A 15,566-nucleotide genomic window follows, 5' to 3' on the forward strand; every position below is an offset into this window, starting at 1 on the left:
GAGACAGGATAGGAAACATTCCTATCTGGACTGAAGAAAAAAGAGACGGGATAGGAAACATTCCTATCTAGACTGAAAGACGAACTATAGACAAGTAGTTGACTATTATAGAAAGTATAAGATATTATCTTAATAGTTTTATTACTTTGCAGAAGCCAATAGCACATATGTTAATTTCTTCTAATTCAGGTGCAACAAAGGGCAAGGGGAAACGCAAGTTGACAAGTGATGTTCCAAACCCACTAGTATACTTATTTGATGTGCATTTAAAGGATGAAAAAAATATGCCACCACAAAAAAAAATTTACTGATGAATTTCATGTGGCTCACTCTCTTTTTTATAAGGGAGCAGTGACAAAGATAGCAAGGGCAATATCATCGTATATGCCACCAATAGAGACAAAACTCAGCATAACCTTAGATAAGAACTATTCCATGATTTATATTTTAATGGAGACAATGAAAGAATTTTGGGTCATGAGCAAAAATTGATTAGTCATGGATGAGTTAATAAACAATAGGTATTGTCCACTCATCAATATCGATATAACATGTATAAAGGGCATTTATTTCTCAATGTTTTTCATTGTTGAAGGTTCCGCAAGAAGTACATTCTCAATTTCACCTCTACAAATGATTTTGGGCCACAAAAAGTGGTTCAAGAAACGATAGATGTGACCCATGTGCAATGGTGCAAAGAAGTTAATTGAGGCAGCTTATATATTACAAGGTAATTGGTAAATACTTGCTTATTAATAACAGAGACCGAAAGGTCAATTTATACAAAAGGAAGAGACGATGTTTCCTTAGGAAACGATCGTAAAGAATAGAAACATTCTATTCCAGAGAAAGCAAAAAACGAAAGCAAACTAAAGCTAAAGATATTTACAAGATAACCTATTAACTAATAATAGACGTCTTATCTATTATTGTAATACCCTCCCTTAATGGTTAATCTATCTAACACACCAAGCTGTCCTCTAAATTTGACAAACTTATCAGGACCAAGAGGCTTGGTGAGAATGTCTGCAGTCTGATCTGAGGTAGGAACATACTGCAAATCTATAGTCCCGTCTTCAACCAACTGTCGTATGTAATGACAATGAACATCCACATGCTTGGTTCGTTCATGGAAGACTGGATTCCATGCTAACTTGATAACGCCTTCGTTATCAACAAACAGAGTAGTCGGTCCTGCTGGTGACATCTGCATATCCCCAAGCATCCGACGAAGCCAGACAGCTTCACATCCTGCCTTAACAGTCCCTCTATATTCAGCCTCTGTAGAAGAGAGAGAAACTGCCTGCTGCTTCTTGCTGGTCCATGTGACTGCACCGGATCCCAAACTGAACGCATATCCAGATGTTGACTTTTTATCATCAACAGAGCCTGCCCAATCTGAATCTGTGAACCCACTGAGTTTAGGATTAGAACTCCGAGAATACAGAAGTCCATAATCAGAAGTGCCTTTCACATAACGAAGCACACGCTTTGCTGCCATCCAATGATCAGCCTTAGGAGCTGTCATAAAGCGTGAAATATAGCTGACTGCAAAGCTGATATCAGGCCTAGTAGCAGATAGGTAGATGAGGCTGCCTACTAGTTGCCTATACGTAGTATCATCAACGGAAGGAGAATTAGACTTGGCTGATAACTTAAGGCCTTTCTCCATAGGTGTAGATGCAGGTTTGCAATCCTGCATTCGAAATTTGTCTAACAAGGCTCTGGCATATTTGGACTGAGAGATGAATATACCAGAAGACTGTTGCCAAACTTCAACACCTAAGCAATAATGCATGAGCCCAAGGTCAGTCATATCAAAAGACTGGCATAAGTGTTGTTTGATTCCCTGAATCAAAAATGCCGAACTACCAATGATGATCAGATCATCCACATAGATAATCAGAAGGATGATGTCACTGTCAGTAGTCTTAAAGTACAGATTTGAGTCTGAAGAACTCCTCTTGAAGCCTTGATCACTGAGGTACGTATCAATCTTGATGTACCATGCCCGAGGGGCCTGCTTCAAACCATAGAGAGCTTTTACCAATCTGAGAACCTGATGGTCTTTACCAGCAACCTTGAAACCAGGAGGCTGTGTCATGTAGACCTCTTCATGGAGATCACCATTCAGGAAAGCACTCTTTACGTCCATCTGATGGACCTTCCAGCCAAACTATGCTGCCATGGCTAGGACTAATCTGATGGTGCTCATCTTTGCAGTAGGAGCAAAGGTCTCCTCATAATCAATGCCCTAACGCTGAGAAAAGCCCTTTGCCACTAAACGAGCTTTGTACTTATCCAAAGTACCATCTGATTTGTATTTGATTTTGTAGACCCATTTGCAGCTAATGGGTTTCTTCCCTGGGGGAAGATCAGAAAGAACCCAAGTGTTGTTCTTCAGCAGGCTCTGGTGTTCAGATTGCATGGCCTGTTCCCACTCTAGAATTCCTTTAGCCTCGGAATATGTTTGAGGTTCAAACACACTGTGAATGTTGGCCATAAGAGCAAAGTTAACAGAATCTATAGTTTTGCTATTTTTCCGAGTAGTTCTCCCATCAATGAGCTCATCATCATGAAGATCAGCAAGTGTCTTAGCCCACCACTTAGGCCGGAGAGGAGAATGACCAACAGTAGTACTAGGAGATGCTTGATCAGCAGGATCTTGATCAGAAGAATCTGGATCAAACTCAGGTGAAGCATCTTCAAAACGAGGTGATCCTGCAGGAGAAGCCGGAGGTGGCTGTACAGGTATCACTAGCAGGACTGGAGCTGTAGGAGCTACTGGAGCCCTCCCATCAGGTGGACCTAATGGAAGCCGGAGGTGGCTGTATATGAGACGAGATGTCTCAACATCAATAAGGCAGTAGGCTTTGTGAAGACTGCTATATCCAGCAAGCATCAGTTTCTGACTCTTGGCATCCAACTTGGTGTGTGAAGCATCAGGGATCCAAACAAAAGCAAGAGAGCCAAAAACCTTCAGGTGACTGATTCTGGGCTTGCGACCTGACCAGGCCTCTTCCGGAGTTTTACCTTTGACCGCCACTGTGGGTGACCGGTTCAACAGATAAACTGCAGTGTTAACTGCTTCTGCCCAAAAACGCTTCGAAACATGTCTGTGTTTGAGCATGGAACGAGCCATCTCGGTGATTGTCCTGTTCCGACGTTCAACTACACTGTTCTGTTGTGGCGTGTGGGATGTGGTGAACTGGCGTTGGATGCCATGTGTATCCAAGAAGCTGGAGAAAACATTAGAACAAAATTCCCCCCCATTGTCTGATCTAAGAGTAATAATAGATTTCCCAGACTCTTTTTCAACTAAGGGTTTAAACTTCTAAAATACAATAAATGCATCGGATTTCTTTTTAAGGAAATACACCCACATTTTTCTACTGAAATCATCTACAAACAACAGAAAATACCTGTACCCAAGAACAGAAGGAGTGGCCATAGGGCCGTAGATATCAGCATGAACAAGCTGAAGTACTTGAGAAGCTCGCCAAGAATCGCCATTGGTGAAAGGTGTGCGATGTTGCTTCCCAGCCTGACATGCGTCACAAACTCCAAGGTGTTGGGTTTGAATCTCTGGCAAACCAAGAACAAGCTCATCCCGAGCAAGTTGTGAGAGATAATGCACATTTAAGTGCCCATATCGCTGATGCCAAAGTGAGCTGATGGAAGATCGCCGAGCAGCCATAGCTAAGTCCTGAAAATGACCAGAATCAGTAAGTCTGAAAAGACCATGATCCTCAAGACCAACTGCAATAGTAGACTTAGTCGCCCGATCAGTGATGGTGCACTGATGTGAACTGAAGGTGACAGCCAAGTGTGGAGAATGTCGCAACAACTGACTGACCGAGAGTAGATTTAGTTCCATCCCTGGAACGTAGTACACATCAAGGAATATGAGCTTCCTCCCAATAGACTGAATTTGAATGTTGCCTTTACCAACAACCGTGTACTCTTCTCCACCACCAAAGATAACAGAATCTGAATAAGGCTGGTAGTCAGTAAACCAGTCTCTGCGGTGAGTGAAATGTCGAGAGGCACCTGAATCAATGTACCAGGCAGATGATTGTACATGATCTGCGGGTCTTTTAGCCATGAAGGCATAAAAGGCAGATTCCACCTGCTCAGTGTGCTCTGCACTGTTCGCTTTGGGTTGCGAACCTGATTGCTTAGACTGGGCAGCTAAGCATTTCCAACATGCAACCTTCATGCGACCACGCTTTGGGTTGCGAACCTGATTGCTTAGACTGGGCAGCTAAGCGTTTCCAACATGCAACCTTCATGTGACCATACTTGTGGCAATAGTTGCATTGAATGTTCTTCTTTTTGGTACCATCGGATGCTGGAGCAGAAGACTTCTGCTGAGATGGTTGCTGAAACTTGCCCTTATCCTTCTGAAAGGATTTCGCAGCAAAGGCTTGCTCAGTGGAGGTGGAACTGGAGCTGCTACCGAACTGTTGTTTCCACCGATCTTGCTGAAGTAGCAGGGTGCAGAGATCAGTGAACTTTAGATCAACACCAGTAGATGTGATGTTGAGAGTCTCGATAAAATGCTCATAGGAATTTGGTAAACTCCGAAGAGTGATTACCACAATATCCTCTTCCTCCATCTTGCGACCGATGGCAAGTAACTGATCACGGATTTCCTGAATCCGATTCAGGTGTGCCTGGAGCGAGGTGCTCTCATCCATGACAATGGAAAACAGAGTGTTTTTCAGAAAGAAGGCTCTCCTCTTGTCGGAAGTCTCATGAAGACCTTTTAGATGTGTCCAGATTTCGGCCGCTGTCTTGCCGGATGGAATCTGAGAAAGCTGGTCATCAGCTACGGATAGTTTGAGAAGCATTACTGCCTCTCGATTATTCAGATCCCATGTATCTTGATCAGGACCCGGAGAAGTCGGACGCTGCGTAACACCCAGAACAAGTTGATCAGTGTTTCGATATTCGAAGATTGCAATGATGCGTTGCTTCCAGGTTCCATAATTGCGACCATTGAATTTGGAATTATGCTCAAGCAGAATATTTGTCAAAGATGCCATGGCACGTTTTTCAATGAAAAACTGTGAAAAATTGTGAAGGCACGTTCTTCGAGGCAAAAATACGAAAGACCCAGAAGAATCAGAGAATGACCCAAAAGAGAGCTCGAAAAACACAAAAGGAATCTGCTGTCGTTTTCTGAATCCGCTGGCTCGAAAATCGAGGCACAAAAATCGAGGCACCCAGAAAAAACGGACGACAACCCAGTTGAGCTCTCGAAAAACCCACCAAGAATTTCCAAACAAAAAAAATTTTCGACCCCAAAAATTAGGGTTTCAAAAAAAACGGCCCTAGCTGAAAAAAGCTTGAAAAAACTTAAGATTTCTTGATGAAAAATGGTCAAATCTGCTTCCCAAAGCACGATGACAGACTGAGACGGCTAAGAGCATGAAGATTTGATATAGAAACATGCATGAAGATTTGATATAGAAACATGCAGATTTTCACCCCAAAAACGCGAGTCTCCAAAAAATGGCCACGATTTCCATGCGATTTGCAAACCCGTAATTCGTGAATTTCTCCAAGCAGAAAAACCCTAGGTGGGTTTTGGAGAAATTAGCTGAAATAATTTTGGAAAAATTTAAACAAATAATTTCAAGAAAAAATTATAAATTTTTTCGAAAAAATTTAAGTATTTAGCTCTGATACCATATTACAAGGTAATTGGTAAATACTTGCTTATTAATAACAGAGACCGAAAGGTCAATTTATACAAAAGGAAGAGACGATGTTTCCTTAGGAAACGATCGTAAAGAATAGAAACATTCTATTCCAGAGAAAGCAAAAAACGAAAGCAAACTAAAGCTAAAGATATTTACAAGATAACCATTAACTAATAATAGACGTCTTATCTATTATTGTAATATTATAGACATATTTGGTGAACTTGTGTGCATAACTTGAATAATGCACTCAGACATTGGAAATTTTGATTGGATCAGATCAGTTGTTAATAATGCTAAATATATGAAATATTTGTAACCACCACATTTCATATGCACCCTTTACAACCTTCTCTAAGAAGGAATTTGTAGAACCAGTATAAACTAGATATGCATCATATTTCATTATTTTGGAAAGCATGCTTAAGTTGCAAGAGGCATTACATCTAATGGTTATGACAACAAAATAGAAGCAATGGCTTGATTCCAAGACAAAGCTAGGCAAAAGCATTAAGGATGTGGTCAAGAGTGATTGTTTTTAGGGTGGTGAAAAATATGTCTTGTATCCATCATAACTCCAATCTTCAAAGTGATTAGAAAAGGGATGTCAATGCACCTAACCATAGAGAGTTGTACAAATGTATTGATTCTATGCTTAGCCAAATGAAGGTTGTTTTGCAACATATATACCTGACATTGCAATTTTACAATGAAAATGTTCAGCCAATTATTCATTAGAGACAACAGAAGCTCAACACGCCCTTGTACATAGCTGCCTATGCATTGAACCTGAGGTGGCATGTGCAAAGGCCTTGTAGAATTACAACCATATAGAATGTCGTCGTGAAGCCATCCCCCTAAAAATAATGTCATACGATGCATATCTAAACTTCACAAGTTTCAATAATTCCTTCTTAGAGAAGATCCTAAAGAGTTATGTGAAGTGAGGAGACCAAGATGGATAAAGAATCTATGACACAAAAGAACCAAATTTTGTGGACTATGCAAAAGATCAACTTCTTTGACTACCTTGCTAGCTATTTGATTTCTATATTAGACTCCTCGTTCTTCTACTACTAAGAAGAATTGCTATACTTACAGCTCCATCTACTCCGTAAAGTGGAACCTCAAAATGGGATGTAGTGCCAAAGAAACCACTAAAAGTTGATGATGGTGCTATACAAGTAGGGTTGGTTGATATTGGTTTGGATAAGCTTGAGCATGTTTCTAGCGATGTGGAGTTTGGGGATGATTAGAAGATAACTTCATTTACTTCTTTTAGTTTGAAAATGTTCTTGTAGTCATCATTATGAAATATTGAATTTGCATATAATAGTGCTATTAGATTTCCACAATCCATAAATTTAAAAAGGCTGCTGCTTTTGGATTAGCTTTTGTATAGCTTTTTTGCATCAATGTTTTGGATCACACTTTGTGATCCATCATTTGGATGAGATAAAGAGCATAAGGAGCATAAGGAGAATTTGAATAAATTTTGAATCCAACATTCTCATTGTTAAAAGTTTAATGTAATTATTGTAATGTGTACAACTTTATTGTTTAATAGTTTTACTAGTTTGCCAAAGTTACATTTGTAATTCTTATGATTATTATTTATACATCTTTCTGTGACTAGTTTCAAATACAATACGTATTTGTGAGATCCCCTTATCATCATCCCCCCAACATCCCCAAACTAGACCATCGGTACACTCGTACCCAAATCCCACCCTCCCATCAAGAAATTCTACAACTTTGTTACAAATTGATTGGTCCAGTAAACTGGAAAGTGAAGCAAGAGATGTCCCACTAGAATATTAAAAAATACTCAAAAAGATGGAAAACTTGGCATAGACCATAAGAGGGTTGGATTAAACCCAAAGGATTGGAGCTCTAGAGAGTAAAATAATGAGAAAATCCAAGCATATGTTTTAGGGAACAAAACGGTTTTTGGAAGCCAATCCAAAAACATCATGATAATATAAAATCTGTTAGCCATTCAAATTTTGTTACCTAAGGAGCAAGTGATGGACAGTAAAAGTGTCATGTATCCTCCTTCCTTTGAAAGAATAAAAGTGTCATGTATCCTCCTTCCTTTGAAAGAATAATTTCAATTGCCCAATTACTTAGATTCATGATTAAAAATAGTACACAGATTTCAGAAGGATACTAGATTGTGATTCACACTTGAGGAAAATAGAGAATCTACATATTTGGACTCAACTCTATGGTAATATATTAAGGAGATAAGTTTGTAATATGCCTTCAACAGAAGAAATCTGAAAATAGAAAAGGATGCTAAAGGCCATAATTGTAGAGACGTTAAAAACTTCTCATTTATAAGAGTAGTACTGCCTCAATGACAACTTGTGGCTTGAATCTTCCAATTTAATTTCAAATGGATTCATAATAATTAGCCTATCGGTCATTAGATGGTCAAGGTCATTCTACATAACTCTAAACAAGTATAATTGAAAAGATGTGAATGATGCATCCGAAATTCAAATCAAAGATAAAATCATGGTGAAAGGGAAGGCATCTAAGAAAGGCAACCAATTTTTTGTTATGGGCACAATGAAACCTCAAAGCCCATATTGAAAGATCTAAAAAAGTAGCTAGAAAAAAATATGTTACTTGCAAAAGAGGTTCTTTGAAGAGAAGCTAAGGGCTTCCAAAAACAATAACTGAAAAATATAAAACAAAGTAGCAAGAGGACAAAAATCTTTCAAATCTGTACAAGTAAAACAAAATTCTAAAAGTTTTAAGCTTCCAAAACTAGGTCCAACTTTTATTATTTACTATCTTATATATAACATATAAAGTGAATGGTCTAATGTAATAGATAATATATATAGAAAAGTTTTGACTACCAATCAAGCATCCAAACCTCCACCGTAGAAAAAATATTTCTCAGCAAAACCAACATTTATGAGATCTGCAACACTATGCAAAGCTGGGAAGGAAAATTAATGAGAGGGCGAGGAAAAGCAAGAATTGCAACACAGAAGAAGGTCAATGCTAGCACAAAAGGCAATGGTGCATTAATTTTCTTCTGCTTTGAAAAAATTAAATTATTATGACAAAGGGATGGGCTTTGTATGGCAATCTCCTTTGCCTTTATTTCTGGTGCGATAAATGAAAACTTAAATGTCAAAGAAAGAAAATCCAGGAAAAACAAATCTACAAGAACATAAAAATAAGACAGATATTTACATAAGCATGACACATACTAAAAGATAAGATATGCTAAATTTATTAATATCCAACAAGAGACCACAGAAATGGTCAAAGGGACTTCCAAGAGTACAAAAGAGACCAGCACAAAGCAAGGGCACCAAACGGTGCCCAAGAGAAACGAAACAAAGAAACCAAGCAAATGAAAACAAAGATCCCATCCCAAGTCTCAAGAAAGTGTGTCACATAAAATGCCATCTTAGGGAGAAGCCCCCCATGAGAATGCACCCAAGTGGTTGGTATGAACTGTCTACAAATGTCGGTTCTGACACAACTATTCAGCTCCTACCTGGTAGGGAGGAGATGAGGTGGGGCCCCAAGAGAGTACTGGAAGGGAGGGAGGTTGTCAATCCCAATACAAATGGAACCAAGGAGGACAATTGCCTTTGCAAACCAGCCATGGGCCCTTCTGGAAGAGGTCAAGGGAGTAAAAGACTCATAGGAGTAGAGGGCAAGGGATGTCTACTACGTCCCACACTAGAATCAATGAATCCCTGAAGGTGATGGATGAACCAGACTAGATCAAATATGACCTCAACCCTAAAGGGACAGGCCCCAAACTCTACAAGAATGATATGATGTGGAATCAACTACCTGCACTGAATGATGCATCGAAGGAAAAGAACCTGAACCCTCTCTGATGAGGCCCAATTTGTCTCCAAAAGGGAGGGCCCCCAAACAATAGAGCCATAAAGGACATTTGGTCTAATAAGGGTACCCATGACGGTCATCTTGGTTGTGGTGTTCTGAAAGTGGTGCAAGTAACACTATAGCTCAAGTAGGGCCAAAAAATCATAAACCTTATTGATGTGTGGCTAAAGGGCGGGTCTCATACTAAAATGAGGGTCAGAGAACTTGACCCCCAAGTAAGTGTAGGAAGAAGAGATCTCCACCTCCGCGCCCCTAAAGACGTAGAGGTGAGAGGTCTTAAGGCCATTGAAAACCAAGACCCTAGTCTTCCAAAGGTTCACCATGAGATGTTGTTGATTGCAAAACAAGGCAAGACTGTCCAACTGATGTTGCAAAACCTCAAGAAAGGAGGCCAAGAGGACCACGTCATCCACTGAGAGTAATATAGAAATCAAAACCTCGTGGAGGATACACCCATCACTAGCCAAAGCGTGCTCCCAAATGAATGTCTCTAGCTCATCAATATTGATCCCAAACAAAGTAGGAGAGAGGGGACAACCCTGCTTAACCATAATAGTACTCATGATGAAAACTAAAAGCACATAAGGGGTCTTGAGATGGCCAAGGACCCTCTCATATAATCTCATAATAGCAATCAAAAGGGTCTCTGAAATACTAATATCTCTGAGTCTCAGAAAAAGTGTTGATCTCGGAATAGAGTCAAAGGCTTTGCAAAAATCTACAAAGCAATAGTAAAGCTTCAAGAAGCGGCGACAAGCCTCCTTGATGATAGCACGGAGAATCAAATCATGGTCCATGGTTTGATAGTCTGGTCTGAAGCCCACCTATCCTTTCACATGGACACCCTGTAAATCCAACTCCATAGAAAGAAGACTATATAGAACCATTGCATATAACTTGATGACCATGTGGATCAACATAATAGTCCTATTATTACTAGGATCGAAGAAAGCCCCAACTTTGTGGATAGGGTGTATGGTGTGATGAGACCAAGCGTGAGGGGAATCATTACTAACCACATGGTTGAAGAGATTCGCAAGGTCAGCCTAGAATAGTAAACCCAAGCTTGAAGAGCTCAACCTAGAAACCTCCCTCATTCGTTGCTCTACTAATGTGCATGTATTTGATTGCTTCAGTGACATTTGTGCAACTAAGTAAGTGGCAATTGGGGGCAGAGTGACCTCAAAGGGGGACTACTTGGGGAAATCATAGAGCACGGCAGTATGGGAGACCAAAAGATTGTGTTATAGCTCAACAAGGAGGTTGGAGTGATGGGGGAAAATAGTGCACCAAAATGATTTAGGATAGCAAGTGAGGGAGGCCATAAAGCTTCTCCTATGCAAAGAAACAAAAAGGTGTTTCTTATAGCGCAGGAAGTGGCGATAGGTCTTCAACTAAGGTGAAGAGGTGTGTTGGATAGTGAAAGTTGAGCGCAACCTCCAGTTGAAATCCTCACTCAGAATCATACCACTTGTTCATTGGGGGATCGAAAGTTGGGTGATCTATCAAATGGAGGTAGAAAGACGGTGAACATGAACGCAACACAACCCAAGGAGGAGAAAGGGGGGACCAAGGGAAGGAGTTCATTGAGGTGAGAAATGAAGAGGCTAGGATCGACATAGTCAAAGCCAAACCTAGGGGGTTAAGCCCTAGAGGGGACAAAGTAAGGGTAGGGATTAGGAGGGCCCTAGAGGGAGAAGCAGAGGAGGGCATGATCAACCAGAGGGATATGGGAGATAGAGAGGTGGCGATGGAAAGGAGAAATGATATGCTTGAAAGGGTGTAGTCAAGCACACTCACCCCACCGCCATGGGGTCTACAAGCATAGTGATAGGAGTCAAGGAAATAATCGAGCTCATTCAAGATCACCAAGTTGGAGTCCTCGTAGAACTAGAGAAGGTGACGACGATACTTTGTGAGGGGCCCAAATGCATTGTCAGAAGGCCTCTAGAGCCCCAAAGAAGTCAAATTCGTGTCGTCAATACAATGGCATTGGCAGCCTTGTTGTGAAGGAAAGTCTAAACACACTAAATGCGGGCATTGAAGTCCCCAAAATAAGAGTATTACCTGCAAAGGGAAATCGAGTTATACTATCTTACAAGTCAATAAAGGGATCACCATCCAAACCATTATGAACCGCATAAGGAGCAACCAGAGGAAAGTAGAACTCAGAAATATAAAGATCCCTAAGATGGGTGATCGCACGGCTAATCCAAATCCACATGAATCTAATCGAAAAATCTATGTGAACCTTAAAGGTCTAGCCTCGTAGACGATCATTGACAAGACAAGCAACCCCGCTAGACCCACATACCCCAACCGAGAACCTAGTCTCACACCTAAAAGAAAAGATCCATTGAATGCTAGTAAAACCGGGAAGAGGGTGAGTTGGAGCCTCGTGAGTCTCTGTGAGGAAAAAGATATAAGAGGAATCAGGGGCATCATGGAGGAGGCCAGAGGAGGACCAAACGATCACATTACCCTTCTAGCAATTAACCTATAAATTGAGCTACCCAGACATCTATTCGACCCCCTAGGCCATGGACGTCATTTCAACAAGCCTATAGACGAGCGGGATTAGGGATCTAATTAAATAGGCCAACCACAATATTTCTTGCATGCTAACTAAACATCTGCTTTTGTAAAAGGAATTGGTTGGGGCCTATTTTGGAAGATCTTGCAAATGCTAATCCTTCAACAACATTCCCTTCTCTTCCCTTGGGCAATATGATGGTGTTGTTGGCTAGTCACCCTCAATTGTGTATGATGATTTTGTTTCTTGGACAAAGCAGAAATGAAACAATTTGGCAGCTCCCTTGTTTGAGGTTATGGATATTGGTTATTTTCTTTCTCCATTATAAAATCAATACAGTTGTGGAGAGAGATTGTGGATATGGGAATGAACAATGTCGCAGCTGAAGACATTCTCTAAGAAGTGGATAATGTTGGTGTAAATAAGGATAGTTCCTAACTAGTTCTTGGTTAGCACCTATTCACACATGATAAGTTTACTTTGGATAGCTTAGTTGTCACACGACACAATCATTTAATATTGTTCATATTAGTGAGCCTAGGTGTCATTTTAGATAGAGATAAGTCATAGCTCATTGTTTATTATTAGTTTTATATAGCATAATGCATTTAATTTTAAATGACGAGTAGTTTAAGTTGTAACTACGTTATCATATTTTTCCTATCTAAGGAGGCTACTGCACATTTGTGATCATCTCATCTCATATCATTATATCATTTCCTGGTGATTTATAATCTTTGTCTGTGGAACTGTTTGCTGTTGTGATTCTGGCTTAGGAGGTTGCAAACTCCAACAAGGCACCAGAGCAATTAAACTTGCATCTCTTTCTAGTTGAGATCATTCACCAAATTCATTGAGGACCTAGGAAGTTAGTGCATTGTTTTATCTCTCCCACCATTTTATTTGGCGGTGCCCAATATGCTCCATATTCTCATTTTCTGTCAATTGCATTAATATTTTCTCCAGTATGTTCATAGCCCTGCATAATTATTTCGCTACAATATTTAAAACTGTGTTCATTGTTCACCCCCTCCCTTGGGCCAGTTCGCAGACCCAGCATCATTTTGGAAGTGAAAATTCCTTTAAGTTTTAGAAATATCCTCATTTCTGTGCCTGCCTTTATGTCTATCTGTGGCAAAATTAATAAAGTTCAATTCTTTCCTGTTTGTCTTTCGAAGTGAGTATCTTATCACCAGTTGTGATTTTGGCTTGGCATCCAAGTTGGTTCAATATCTCCTCTCTGGCTGATGTGTACCTCCAATTGAGAGCCTTCATTCTCTATTTTTAGTGATATAATACTCTTCCCCAATGCCTTTGAAGGCAATATCATTGAATGTCGATTCAATCTAATGTTGGTAGCTCATACAACAGCAGCAATACAGCTTGAAGTTTTAATTTTTGTGGAAGAGTGGAACTGTATTTATCAGAAGCCAGAACCTCTTAACATCAATCTTATCATGCAGCCGCCACCACCTCACCGCAACTCATTGAGCAATCTTGCACTACCTGGCCCCTCTTATTTTTGTTCCCGTCCCTGCATTTATATGCGGCCTTGTTTCTTCCTAAGAGACAAGTGATTTGCAAGTGTTCGATCATGTTTTTCCTTTAACCACCTGTCATTCTTGCAGGCCTTTATTCACTATGAGCTGGCTACATAGTATCTCTCCTTCCCTCCTATGGTGACAAAATTGATTGTATTGGCTTCTTGTGATGGACATCTTTGAGGGGTATTGGTGTCGAGACCTTCATTCATCACTCATCCTATCACTTATTTTGATTTACATATTTCTTTATTGGAGATGAGTTTTGTCCCACAAGGTTTTCTCCTTTTCTTTGTTGATAAGAGATTAGTTGCATGATTAGTTGTGCATGGGTACCTAGCATGACCTAATTTTCTAGACCCATAAATTGCATCTTTATATTACTCTTGCATCATTTGCCCTAAATTGAACTTGGGGGCGCGAGGGGGTTCTTGGTGCGAATAAGGACATTTCCTAACTAGTTCTTGGGTAGCACCTGTTCACACATATCTACTTAGGATAGCTTAGTTGTCACAAGACACAATCATTTAATATTTGTTCGTATTAGTTATCTTAGTTGTCATTCAAGATAGAGATGAGTCATAGCTCATTAAACAATAATAGTTTCATTGAGCATCATGCATTTAATTTTGTATCAAGGGTAGTTGCACTTGTAACTACCTCATAATCTCTTGCCTGTATAAGGAGGCTATTGTACATTTGCAAACCAGCTCGTCTCAGCTCATTACACCATTTCCTAGTGATCTATTCATATATATTATCTCTCTGTGGAAGTGTTTGCAATTGCTATCCTAACTTAGGAGGTTGTAAAATCCAACAAATGACACTAGATGTGTCCTCTGGAGAGACAACGTCAAGTGAAAAACTACCTTCCTTAAGCAAAACATCAAGGAACAAAGCAAGTTGTTGAAATATTGCAACCAGGTACAGGCAGACATTGCCAAAGAATCTGCAAACGTTGATTGCCAGATGAAAAATAAGGATAATATTGGGAATGAAATTGTAGAAGAATTGAAAGATGAGTTCTAGAAGTGGATCAATGCATGCTCACATGAGAATTTTTTTTTAAATAAACTCTGAAGAAAATGGCAAAATTGACTCTACTTTGTTCTGATATGACAGCCATCCTGAAACTTTCACTACCAGAATAGATAATGTTCCTGCAAAGAAGGCTCTGTGAAGCTAATAACTCAGAACATGCTCATCCCTTAGCACTCAGAAGTTCCCACAGTGATTCAAGCTCTCAAGGACTTCAAGGCATGGCTAGCAGCACATCAGCAAACTCAGAATGAAGAAGCCAAAGTGGGACCCCAGCAACAGCCACCTCAGCCTTAGCTATTATTTTTAGCAGTTCATAAGGTTTAATGTTTTATAAGTTACAAACTGTACTAAAACTTTATTTAAATGATTCCTTTTAAAAGAATGAGTTAAAAAGACGCTTATGTAGTTACTTCGGAACCATTTTAAATATGTAACTAAAGCACTATTGAAGGGTCTGAAATCTTGATGCCCATTGCATTGTAGTACAAGAGTGAGACATGATCAGATACAGGATCAATTAATATTGTTGTTATCTGGAGAAATATTTTTGTTTGTGCACGCTAAGAATCGAATGTTTCCTTTAATGATGGATATGTCAATATTATCATTTCTTTGGGAATGTTATTTTATTTAACTGGCATTCATCTTTGGTATTTCAATCTTTGTGTTGAATAATGGTGAAGTTAATCGTTTTGTCAACCCATGCGTTTGAAACTTTTTAGTTGATATTGCTAAAATCCTTTATTTGTTTCAAATTCGTTAATCACATTTGCAACATGCCCACGTGCAAATGTTAGTTTGTCTATGCTACTTACTGGTTAAAACTTAAAAGTATACCCCTCCTTTAAATTTTTAAAA

The 15,566-nt window shown here is 39.7% G+C and overlaps 1 protein-coding gene across 1 annotated transcript in view; it reads right to left on the reverse strand.

Moving 5' to 3' along the window:
- The window catches only part of SRFR1 (Tetratricopeptide repeat (TPR)-like superfamily protein), a 260,775-nt gene that overhangs the window by 205,993 nt on the left and 39,216 nt on the right, over positions 1 to 15,566 (reverse strand). The gene's annotated exons all lie outside the window — the stretch shown is intronic.

This window comes from Cupressus sempervirens, chromosome 6 (genome assembly GCF_028749045.1).
Source record: "Cupressus sempervirens isolate cs-2001-9-10 chromosome 6, ASM2874904v1, whole genome shotgun sequence".
Taxonomy (NCBI): domain Eukaryota; kingdom Viridiplantae; phylum Streptophyta; class Pinopsida; order Cupressales; family Cupressaceae; genus Cupressus; species Cupressus sempervirens.